This window comes from Strongylocentrotus purpuratus, unplaced genomic scaffold (genome assembly GCF_000002235.5).
Source record: "Strongylocentrotus purpuratus isolate Spur 01 unplaced genomic scaffold, Spur_5.0 spur5_contig_863, whole genome shotgun sequence".
In the NCBI taxonomy this organism is placed as follows: domain Eukaryota; kingdom Metazoa; phylum Echinodermata; class Echinoidea; order Camarodonta; family Strongylocentrotidae; genus Strongylocentrotus; species Strongylocentrotus purpuratus.
Genome location: NW_022145572.1, coordinates 332,048 through 345,425, shown reverse-complemented (window position 1 = coordinate 345,425; position 13,378 = coordinate 332,048).

The following is a 13,378-nucleotide window of genomic DNA, read 5'->3' as shown; positions in this document are numbered from 1 at the left end:
TCTTGGCAAATTACTTGCCAATCGGAACAACTGTTAATGCAATTTTTGTTTGCATCTGTTTTATCTCTCCTTTTTTTTCTCTATTTCTCTTTCTCTATTTCTGTCTCTGTCTCTGTCTCTCTCTTTCTACCTTTCCTTTTTCTCTTCCGCTCTCTCTCTCTCCCTCTTGTCTTTGGAACCTGTATTTTTAGTCTTACATTTATCGATGCGATTCAATGATATAACCCTTTCCATTCTCTATATTTGTTGTTTGCAAATGTTGTGAGTAACACCCTTTCGCCTCTAAGCAGAGATGGTTATGTATATTTTGTAGGTCATAATCTATGATCATGACTTTATAGCAAAAAGAAGGAACAACCATTGTGGGATACCTTCATGTTTATGTAGCATTCCTTTATGCTGAGTTTAATGAATGATATATATCTGTATTCTGTAACGTGCTTTGAGAGGGCCTGCAGTCCTGAAAAGCGCTATATAAGAACAAAATATTATTATTATTATTATAATTGACATCTCATTCTTGGGTATTCAGTGAGTTAAAGTTGAAGCTGTAGCGATTATGCACAATGCATTACAACTGTCCCTTTTATAACGCAATTAGGAAATACAGAAGCAAATCACGGTTAGGTAGACAGTTATTTGTGGAATCATTTCTCCTCCCCTGCTCTCTCTCTCTCTCTCTCTCTCTCTCTCTCTCTCTCTCTTTCTCTGACCTGCTCTCTTTGGCATCCCCCGAAATCTAATCTAGCTCACACCTTGACCACGAGGTTCGTTTGCGCGGAAATTGAGATCATTCACCGAGTCGTGTTTAAATCATTGCGAGCCCTCGCCAGGAAGCGTTTAATAATCTTTCCCCTTTTTTTTCTCTTTCTCTTCTTGATGCCTTCTTTACTTCTCACCTCGACATGCTAAACTAACAAATACCAGTGATGGGCTAGTCTGCGCTCTGGTTCTTTTTGTCGGTAAACTATTTGCTGTTGCCACCATCATCATCATCTGAGTAAATTTAAAGGATGCCTTTTCTTGGTTGTCAAGGGTTACCATTTCATCTCACACGAGTAATCGCTAATGAGGACAACCTTAAGGCCAACTTCTTTGACTTGTATTGAATGTTCATCATGTGGTTTAGTTTTTCCTCATTCTCTCAGACATTTGTTATTATCTAGTCAAATACAGGTAATTTGACATCTGTTCGGGCGACATTTGCTCCAGAATTTGTTTCGTCAAAGATGTAAGATTAAGGCTGAAGTTATCGAGTCAGGTTTTGATATTAGGGGTAGGGTTAGGATTAGATATGATGCTGGATTCAGGTTTTGAAGTTAGTTTTGAAAATCATCCGCAGAGCACTACCTCGTCTGTATCATACGCTCTCAACCAGGGTCTGGTAAACTGAGCCTAGCATCGGTTCACCTTCGGGCTTGTGTTGTACCAGATCTGGTGAAGGCGGTCAGCGAGAGGCATCTTGACCGAAAGCTGGTGGCCAAGTTTGATCCAGTATTCTTAACCCCTCTATCGGTCAAGGGTAACGCCCCAGGCTCGGAACGAACGGGACGTAACCGAAGCCGGTGACTCAGAAATGACCTCTCCTTTTATCCAAACAGTTTGTCCTAGAAATACACAAAACAACTCTACCAAGTGGCTGGGAGGAGGAAAGAGGGAAAGAGAGGGAGAGATGTGGAGAGAGAGAGAGAGAGAGAGAGAGAAGAGAGAGAGAGAGAGAGAGAGAGAGAGAGAGAGAGAGAGAGAGAGAGAGAGAGAGATGAGTGGGCGAGGACACATTGAGGATGAATTTAGAAAGCAAGCTACTACACTGCAGAGATAAATTTGTTATTTGTATTTGTCTATTTAAATTCTATTGCATTTATCTATTTAAAAAAAAAAAAAAATAAGTCATTGGTTCAATTTATTATTTCAACATCCTTGAGATGATGACATTTTCCTCAAACTTTTCAGAAATATTGATGCATTTTAAACGGATCTCATACTTGACCTAAATATTATGTTATGTTAATGAACTTTTCTTTTCTTTTTCTTTTTCTTTTTCTTTTTCATGTTCCTGTTTTGGCTCTGCTGTCTTGATGTATTCAGGTAAGAAACTTTTTTGTGTTTTTGTTTTTAAGCTGGAAAGGTAGAGGGAGAGAAAGGAGGACAGAGGATAGATTGAGAGGAATGAAGAGGGAGAGAGCGGGAGACAAAGAAGGAAAGAGAAAAGGAGAGACAAACATATACAGAGGAGGAAGAGACAGAGAGAGAGAGAGAGAGAGAGAGAAAGAAAGAAAGAAAGAAAGCAAAACTATAAAGGGAGAGAGGAAGAAGCAAGACGCGGAAGTTAGAGAGTGGTCAGAAGTGAAATGCCATTAGAAATATACAGAGGAGGAAGAGAAAAAGAGAGACAGAGAAAGAAAAAATATATACGGAGGTAGGAAGAAGCAAGTATAGTTGGAGTAGTCATAAATGAGATGCCCTTAGAAAAACTGACCCAACCGATAACCTATCATACTAATTACACTTAGGCCTATTCTATCAGATATTCATCTTATGTATGTAATTGATTTGCAGATGGCTTTCTTCACTTCCATGCCTGTCCATATGGCATCGCGCTTTAGCATTATAACAAAGAAGAAAGAAAATTTGAATATTTGCTGAATTTAATGGTCAAGGTCAAGATATTAATCGCTCTGTTTATGTTTTCATTCTGAATCTTTCATTGATAATCCTTGCCATCTGGACCAGTATTACAATTACTTGGATTTTTTAAAATGATCTTGTGAGAAACAAATTGTTGAGGTATTTTTATGGATCTGGGAGGAATTACAATACATCATTTGGGGAGGGCCAAAAGGGCGTTCACCTGTATATAAGTGTTGAGTCATGCTTTATAAAGAAGTTATCACAACATCTGCATAAACATTAAAATGAGCTGCATTCACACTGCAAGTAAAGATTATTGATTTTTTCCCTCACATTCTGGTGTTTTGTCGGAAGTTGCTAGGCAACTACAAGTTAACATGACGAAAAATCCCAACATTGAAAAATTCACCTCTGGAGTGTGTTTTTTTTTAACGCTTTCAGGTATTTCACCGATTTTTGTAGTGTAAATGCTCGCTCTCAAAACATTGAAACGGTTTTTAGTCACGTTGCTCACCTCAATTTTGTGCGATCGCATGCAGAGCAGCAACAAGTCGTGCATGCACACTGCTAACCCCCAAAACATAATGAGCAAACACCAATGTTTTTTAATGGGTTCTTCCAGTAGTGAAATTGGCAGCCCCCCCCCCAAAAAAAAAAAAATAAATAAATAAAAAAATAAAAAAATAAACAAAATAAGTTTTTCAAAATGTTTTTTGGGCTGTGTAAATAGGCCTATTGTCTGGTTTTTTTTTTAGGACTATAGACCCCCAAATATGACTGCTTTGTACACCTAACTGAGAATATAGGAATTGAATTTCAATAATTGTCTGTTAGCAAGTTTTAGTAGCCAGGCCACATGTGCAAATTTACATCTAGCAAGAAGCATTTTAATATTTCATCAGGGATGGGATGGAACTCCATTTAGCAAGTACAGATATTTAACCAAAAAAAGAGCGATAGAAATTGAGCCTCAAATATAAAACACCATTTTAAAAATCCACCATTTTGACAGCAAAATAGATTAAAACCAATTTGATACTAACACCTGAAGGAAGTAAGATTTTGCTAAGTTGACATTCGATATATTTGAAGTCATTAGTATGTTTTAATCATCCATTGCAAAACCTTTCAGGAACAAACAAACTGTAAAATCATTATAAATGGGCATACAGTTTTCAGCCAAGGACAAATTAGTATCCTTTATTAATGGCTAAGATATCAGCAAAACATTAAGCGGAAGTGTGACTGTCTGGATTTCCTTTTGTTCTTGGAACCAACAAAACGTTTATAACTTTGAGCAATAACTGGGACATGCTTTGTGACCTACATTTCATAATTGATATATTCTATAGTGATTCTCTACTCACAGGGATCACTAATTTGAGGCAAGAACTTTTTTTTAAATATTGGGAAATCCATGAAAATAAAGATATTAACATAAAAGAGTATATGTTTTTATTGTGGATTTTAAAATTAAATACATGTGTGAAATAACTTAATTTACCAAATTTTCTTGCATGTGGAATGCCTTCTTGGTGAGTTCCACATGTAACATTTTTCATGATTCAGCCTCCGACAAGTTCTAGGAAGTTCTTTTTTGTGTGTGAAAGTAATCTTAGAACTACAATTCACTGTTAGCTCATCTTAAGGGGTATTTTTTCAATCGTCAATAAATCCATTGAAATACAAACCTATAAACAAATGATACCTAGATGCTTATCTGTTAGCAATAATTGAAGATATTTTGTTATTGAAAGCCAAAAGAGCAATATTTCAACTTAAAAAAACAAACTCTAGCACTCGGACAAAAAGTAAGACAACTGTATTGAAAAGCAAGTCTCTGGATATGAAATTTTGTAGATGCTTTAATGAGTGTGCACTTCCTTAGAATCACCAATTTTCTTGAAAGGAGTGTTGCTCAAGTTCAACTTCACATGGAGTCCCTCAAGTTCAGTCCCTCTGTGAGAGCGAATGCTCGGCTGAATAGCCCTGGCGTACACCTGAGTGTAAGACTAGACCGTCTGAACTTGCAGTGGGGCTTAATTTGTTGTGCTGGAAGTTGAGCAGGAATATCACCAGAGGTCAAGGCTACCTCCACTGCCCGCTGGCTAGACTCAGGTGTGTGTTCGGACGGGTGGATGCGGCTGGGCAGATCAGGATTAGCCTATTGTATTTGTGTTGAGGCGAGGATATATATTGATATTTCGAAGGAGGACAAATTTGAGCTTGGATTAACGTATAGGCCTGCATTTTTTAAAAATTTAACACAGAATGGAATTTAATTAGGCTTTAGCACTTAAAGACTTCGGTGGAAAGCGTTTTATAAGGATTGTTTTTATTTATTGTTATTATTATCATTATTTATTATTTAGTTTCAAAATCAGGTCTAACAATAGAAGTCAGTCTGAAGTCTAAGTTTCCTTCTGTTAATCTTGATTTGAGACTCAGGGTCAGCTTTAACTGAAGCAATAGAATACAAACTATAGAGTTTGAACAATAGCAACAATAACAGCGACATTTATAATGTTCATGTATCCACCCCAAAGGATCTTCAAGGCACCAATCAATTCTATTTGTACACTGGCTTTAGCCCTCACAGCTGCTCTACATGAAAGACACTGAAAGCTTTCAAGAAATAAGTTCCTACCAATCGCCAAATACTAAACCTGGGTATAGAATGGCAAATGTAGATGAATGTCTTACCAAGGACCACAAACCCTGTTACCTGGATGAAGCAGAGAAAGAATAAAAAGAAAGTTTAAATTAAAGCCTTACCTTTCATGAGTACAATGACTTCAACATATGCAAGTGTCTGCGACTAGCTTTTTATATAGGCTTGATATTCTTTGTGAATTATGTTATGCCTTAATCAAATAATAACTTTTTTTTCATTCCTTACCAGCTTTTTAATTTCTTACCAGCTTTTAAATTTGTTGGCTGTATATCGCTGAGGTTTCATTATATCGGTAAAATCCATATCTATTTCTCTAATTTGACATCTTCTGTAGATATACGCTTTAAGAGACTAACAGCTTTCCTAAGATATGATAGCAAAAAAAAAAGCAGTTTCCTCTGTAAGGCTATACCCAGTAGAATTACATTTCTAAAAATACTAACAACATGCAAACTTCTTTTTAGATTCCAAATCGTGAAGTCACTGTTCCATGTGCCAACCGTATGAACACACTGCCTTTTATTCACTTGCTCAATAAGCCTGCGAGCTTTTGTGTTTTCATGTCGCTTTATGATTTGTATATGAGATGAACAGTGGTTGCGAATAGTCTGAAACTGCAGACCCTAATACTCTCATTTCTTGATATTTTGTTCCATTGTTGAGAAAAATAGGAGATTTGTTGCATATTTTGCAAAGTTAGTCACACATATTGGCAACTAGTTTATGGGGGAGGTACACTGATGCGTTCCGTTTTCTGAGAAGTGTCTTTTTACCTAACTTTCGATGGTTTAGATGAGAGTGATTTGCGTGAGGTTCGTTCGTTAAGACTAAGCTGAGTGACTCTAATGTCAATGTCCTGAGCGAGCCCCACTATCAAAGCCAAGGACACGCTAGATTAACTTGATGTCGGCTCAAAAACAGTCCTACGCGCAGGATCACGTCCACTAATCACAAAGTTGATGAGATAATGAGCAAATTCAATTTGTTCGATTCCAAGTTTGTTTGTTCGCCATGATTCGGTCAAGGATGTAGAAAGCTATCTCCTTGCTATCACCAGTTTATATTTATAAAAATGAGCCAATATCTAAATTGCGCGATTATGACCATGTACCGTTTCACTTTCATTAATATTGAAATTATGCATGCCCTTGACTTGATAATGATCAATATTGTCGGCCGCATTGATGTGAAGGGCACACGCAAGTATCTTTATTGATTTGGCTGGCTAAAACGCAATTACGTTTTGGCTAAATTGCTTCCATAGATAAATGGAAAGTCTCTCCCCGTCGCGCGAGATTGCTAAATTATTCAAGGATTTTGTGATTTTATTGTCGATGTGTTTTGCGAGAAGGGAAATGGGAATGATGTTGTTGCATAATATAAAGAGAAATGGCCATGGCCGTCAGATGCAGGAGGACATGTCTTTCCCCCGGCGAACGGTTTTCGAGTCGACTCTGAATGCTCCACTATGCAATGATGCTGTGAGCATCTGGGAGGTAGGGAATTTGTAGCAAACTACGGAAACAACAAGGAGCAAGGGGAGAGTTGGAGAAAATATGCATTAAATGTTGGGGAAATTGCGATTCCGCCGTGGTTGTACACTGCCCTCCCCGCGGCGTCATGCGACGTGACGAGGGAGAGGCGACTCATTTTGCCCGATTTCGCAGAAAAAGGTATTGAGATCAGAGTCTTTTTTAGGAAACTCTCCGACTCTCTCTCGTATGTTGTAAAACATCTTGCTGAAAATATTGCAGACAAAGCTAGTAACATATATCTATCATATCATATCTAGGGTAGTAATATTTGCAAGTCCCTCAGGAGTTTATATTGATGAGGCTACCCTGAGAAAAAGTTACTATGTTATTATTATTGTTGTTATTGGTGCTTTTTCATTTTCCTTCTTTTTTCTTCTTCTTCTTTTTTTTTTTTCTTCTTCTTCTTTTTCTCCCTCCTGTTCTTCTTCCCCCTTTTTTTCATTTTCATGGGGTTGTTGTTATTATTATTATAATTATTGTAATCATCAATCATCACCATCATCATTAGTATTACATAATATATCCCACCCAATCTTTGCATTTACATAACTGAGATGGTGAATTCAATTGAATTAAATTAAATTTACATATCTATTTCAGTCTGCGTCACATTATATACAAAGATAAAAATGGAATACCATAATATCAAAAATATCAAAATTACATGTGAAGTAAACAAATGACAGTCAAAATATAAAGAAAATATAAAGACATACACCATAATACAAATGGATGATGAAGAAACCATCTCCCTGAAGAAACTATCTCCCTGAAGAAACTAAGCGTGCTTGCAGCTAGGCATCTTTGAAACTCTCTGTCATCCAGTGTACTCCCAATGTTTATAGTAGATGCTCATTATGTGCGGATGGACGGACGTGTCATTCATGAATATATGCAGCTGATCCTCTCCATCTGTGTGCAGCTGCATCTGGTTTAATATCTCAAGAAGGGAGAAGGAGGAGGGGGGGGGGGGGGGGAGGTTTTTTCCGCTAATCCTTTAAAATGAAAATCGTGCAATACAATGATTGATAGGGATGTTTATATCTTAGACTGAGAGCTAAAATGACATTAAAACTCCTATACATCTATAAGAGCTAAGACCCTTCTTGCTGTCAACAAATGATAATTTTTCTATGGGGCAATTTATTAACATTAATTATCACAATATAAAAAAATATCTTATTACTGGGAAGGCTTTCTGCTAATTCTTTAAAATGAAAATCATGCAGAAGAATGATTGGTTGTGATGTTGATATCTTTGCTGGAGAGCTAAAATGACATTAACTCCTTTACACTTATAAATGATAATTTTTCTATGGGGCATGTTTTTAACATTAATTATCAAAATATAAAAAAATATCTTATTACTGGGAAGGCTTTCTGCTAATTCTTTAAAATGAAAATCATGCAAAAGACTGATTGATTGCGATGTTGATATCTTTGCTGGAGAGCTGAAATGACATTACCGGTAACTCCTTCACACTTACAAAGAGTTGAGACCTTTCTTGCTGTCAATCAATGATAATATTTCTATGGGGCAATTTATTAACATTAATTATCACAAAGGCACAAAATATCATATCACTGAAACAAACAATGAGGCATTTTCAGATACGATGTAAAATCTACATTATGAATTAGAACCATTCAATTGATATTCAAACATGTAGATACATTTACAATATATTTTGATATCGAAATAAGGTGTTAAGTTTGTTCTAGTCTGAACTTAGACATACATGTATTCATTTTTTTGTATTTTTAGGAATAAGAGAAAGAGGACTGAAAGATTTGTCACATTTTAATCAAAGCAGGGTTGAGGATCTTGTTAGTTGAATACAAAATAAATAGTTTTATTGCAGTCTTTTTGATTAAAAAAAGAAGAAAGTATGGAAGAAGAAGGTATACCAATATTTGAATAACCATAATAAATAGCAAATGTATTTGAAATACACAATACCCATCACAATAATACATGTACAATATTTCCTACCAAAATGTTGATATTGATATCGTCAGTTTAGCGGCAAAAGGGTTCTAATTCAATGTTAAATTATTTGGGTTATCGCTCTATGGCTTCAAAAATATGTTATGTCTTATAATACAGTGAAATAATGTTGTACAGAGAATGGAAGTTGGCTTTCACATGTAGTGTTTTGCACAAATGTAGGTTGAATTGCACGTAGGTGGAATGTAATATTAGAAAATGCATTCATCAGAAGGGCTCCACTTCTTGGAAACTCTGGGAGCAAGATTCCTGCCGGTTTAAGGCTGAAGTCGGACGATAGCGAGCGAGGGTTCAATCTGTTTTAAGGATGTTGGTCGTCAACTACCATAATTTGTTTTCTTCACTAATGATACAGATCAAAGTCAGAGCTTGACGTAGTAACCCTCCACAGCCAGTCCCTCCAGTGAACTTGAACCTGGCCTCACCTCTTGGCCAAGAATGGATCAGGCCAAAATCGTCCTTGACGAAAAGGGGTCAGCAATAAATCAGTGTTCTAGATATTACGGCTATGAACCCTATCCCACAATGCAAAGCTGCGAGAGATGGGGGTGGAGGGGGGGGGGGGGGGTGTGCAATCGAGCTTAATTCCCTAAAAGCAATTGAAATTGGGTGTGTGTATATTCAGTAAAACTGTGTGTTGATAAATTTCTCTCATGTTTTGCCCCGTGAGTCTATGTTAATCTGTATAAAGTGGGCGATGGGAATCTGTTAGTACAGCGTTAAGAATACGATAGTATCAAGGGGGATTTCTGGTTGATATTCAGTGCAGACGATTTGAAAGCCACTTTACCGCGGCAGTAAAGCGCCGGTATGAGGGGAACAAGGGAACGTCAGTCGGAACGGGAGCCATCAGGAGACGAGTTACTTATTCAGATTAGTGGGCCAGCGTGCTATGTAAGCCCCGCCCACTGAGCCCGCAAGTCAGCTGGGGTCATGGTCGTTCACTCAACATTAAGGTGAGGCCTAGTCTGCGATATCAGACCCCTTGCAGGCAGGCCATGGGGACCAAGGATATATCAATGGTTTGCAGCGTAGGCTAGTGTAGATTTAGTTTAGCTGTACCTTCTATTATGTAATTTTTCCAAGAATCACACTTATGAAGATAGAGCATAAGGATACTTCCTCCCTAATAGAAGTACATATACTTCTATGTATATATATATATTGCTGGGTTTTCAATTTGTAAATAGGCCTATTTGTTAATGTTTCTTGAAAGTCAGAAGGACGTTAGCACCATAAAGTCCTGTGATTTAATAGCCTTCTTGCTCTCAGCAGATATTCAGACAATGTATTTTACTTAACCCTTCTAAGATATTGCGATTTAAAAAATTGATTTCCCTTGGAGAATTCATTCGCTTTCAAGCATCTACACTTTAATTTCGCCTTCCATATATATATCCTGACTCAAAAGTAACCTGTGTGTGATGGCAGCAGTGCTATAAGCTGGAATAAATTTGGATGTGCATAAAGACGTCCAACGTGAAAAATATGGAACATTATAATCATCAATATATCTGCAAGCGCATAGAGACATATCGTGATATGCGCTATATGAGTACGGTATACTATCATTACTTTTAAGACCACGTCAACGACCAAACCTGAAGGCTAGGCTTGAGACTAGGGCCCACGTCGCCCGTTATTTTTAGTCGAGCAAACAGCCAGGGCCCTTCTTACGTACGTAGGGAGCGCAGCTCATTAGTCTGAAAGCTATACGCGTAAGTCGCAAATTTATGTCGCAGAGCACCCCATTATCACCTAGGCCATACATCCCTGTGCTCCCACAATGCAACCCCCACACGGTCGGCCAACACTCAATCAATTTGGGGAAGGGAATTTTTCTGTTTGAGAAAGGAGGCGACATATGTCATTGTGCAAACAGTATGGATCGATCTAAATCGTTTCACAGTGTACACTCGATTGACGATTGCCTTTCCACTTTAGCTTTGGATTCATTTGTGACTTTGTCTGTGATTAAATGGATCATTTTGTGTCCTTGAATGTTTTATTGAGATATGCTTTAAAATAAAATAATATTAGGGGTGATTCACTCGAATTGATAATAAAAAAAGTTGGATGGTGCCATGGTAACTGAGTGGCAAGATGATTTGAAAAGACTCAAAAACTAAAAATGATTTGATTATGACTTTTTGGTCTGTTTAGCCCAATGATTACTCCATCCAGATGTATTGCATATGCAGTTAAAAACATGGAATTATAGAAATATAGGGTTAAATTTTATTTAGTCAAATATTCCCAGACTGCTAGTAAGAATTTTCCCTTTGAAATTGAAGTTTAGATACGAGAGGGGGCTCAATCAGCCCACCCCCTTAAAAAAAACAAGTAGAATACTTTAGTACACAGCCATAAAATGTGGCGCCCCTCTGCCCCCCCCCCCATTTCAAATTTGAGACCCCAATTTTTGACTGATCCTAAAGCCACCTTAGACATGACTATGATTTTTTCGCCTTTCGCATTGTTTGTCAGAGAATTGTGCCCCCCCCCCCCCACCCTTTACAGAATCTTGAATCTGCTCCTAGATGGATGATCTATTGGCAAATAATAATTGATGTCATTTTGATATTCAAAGGGTCCCATATGCCATTCTTCCATCATGAATACACGCCATAACAGCCAAAGCGAACATTCAAAACGGCACGTACACGGATATGAAAATGATGCACTGACAATTGCCGACGTAATTGGATGGCGCTGTGTAAATTTATAGAAGGAAAGAATGGGCAACCCGGAAACAAACGCGGTCAAATGTCACGTACCGGAGCCGTTCCAATCACTCATGATCATTCAGCGTTTGGCAAACTTGTTGCTCCGAAACGTGAATCAAACTTGACAATATCAAAGACAGATCGTACTTTTCGTATCACGCTTCATTCTGTATGATTATGATTGAAGTAAGGTAGATGAGATTTCAGACAAATTACATGTGATGATGAAACGCACTGTCCATTAGGATATTTTGCGTGCATATTACGTGAGACTATATTACTTTGCTAAATAACGACGAGCTTGCCCTTCAATCTGCAAACACCAGTATATCATATCTTTTTTTGAGTGCTCGATGCTGTGCATGACAGTCACAAACATGGTGCAATTTAGCTGTCAGGAGAGTGTTTTTTTCCAAGAAACATCCATAATGAATCGCTTTTTAGCGTGCATAAAATGTGTATCTTTCGTGACAACGGCGGCAAGGCCTTGATAGAGGTGTGTTTGAATAGCAACGCTGAGCAAAGTATGACTTGACATGAGAATGACAGTAATTGCTTGCACCAAGTGTAATGTCACTTTTCACTTCCAGCCAAATCACAAGAGTTATTTGCTGAAATAAATTTAAATAGATCGGCAAGTTAACAAATGTATTCAAAGTTTAATATATGCTTGTCTTCCTAGTATCTGGTGATATTGACTGCTGAGTGCCAGAAGGGTGTAACTCGGTATTTACTTTAATGGTAGGAGGTTATGCCCTTGTTGCTTTGAGCTGTTTAATTATCCAGTTTCAAGGTATCAGGTTTTGAATTTCCAAAAATTCTGGATGTCTACCATAGCTTTTGCTGTGCCAGGCAATATTAGGGGTTTGCAATAGAAACCTTATTAGAAGTACAGTAGTAGTAGTAGTAGTAGTAGTAGTAGTAGTAGTAGTAGTAGTAGTAGGAGCAGTAGTAGACTTTATCGCACAGCTTATTTGACACAAGGCTAATCGGCCACAAGGTCCATTTCATAAATGACATACAAATCATTGACAGATACAAACTGTTAAAAAATAAAGTTGTAATAAAAGAGGAACTCTCATTGGAGGTATAAATCATGCATACAAATTTGAACTGATTTATTTGGCTGTGGACAGATGTCTTTAATAATAATATGATTTAAATTTATATAATTCAAAATTCATAAGTAATGATATATAATCTGATAAGAGCCAAGAAAGCCTTGATACTGAATGCCTTTTTGAATAAAGACAGACAGTGTTTATTGAGCACGTGGTATATTTAGTTTCCTTTTTTTTCTCACGAGATACCATGATAAAAATGAAATAGATTTATAATTACAATTTACAGACACCATAAACATGTCTGATCACTATTCCAGATAATGCGTTGTCTAGACGGAGCCCCCAGTTGTGTTTTCCGACCAATGGGGATGAAATAAAAGACATGTGAGCATTGTATAATTGTTTCATATCCCATCAGTGGATAGTTTCAGAACATGAGTCTCTGTGCTTTGTTGTAGACAATGCTGCAAATCAAATAGATTTAAAGATTCAGTTTAGTTCTGGTCATGGGATTGCATTGTGAAAGAAACGTTTTGAAATTGATTCGTCCCAATTTTTATGATGTTACATACCATATTTGGAATATTAAGGCACTTGAAAAGCCATGCTTAACAGGGAACATTTTTTATCTGATCGACACTTACATAATACAGTGATAACACTCACAAATTATTTTTTACCTCTTCCAAGAACTCGACCTTCTCTTTAACCCTTTAACACTCAATTCGTCTGAAATAATC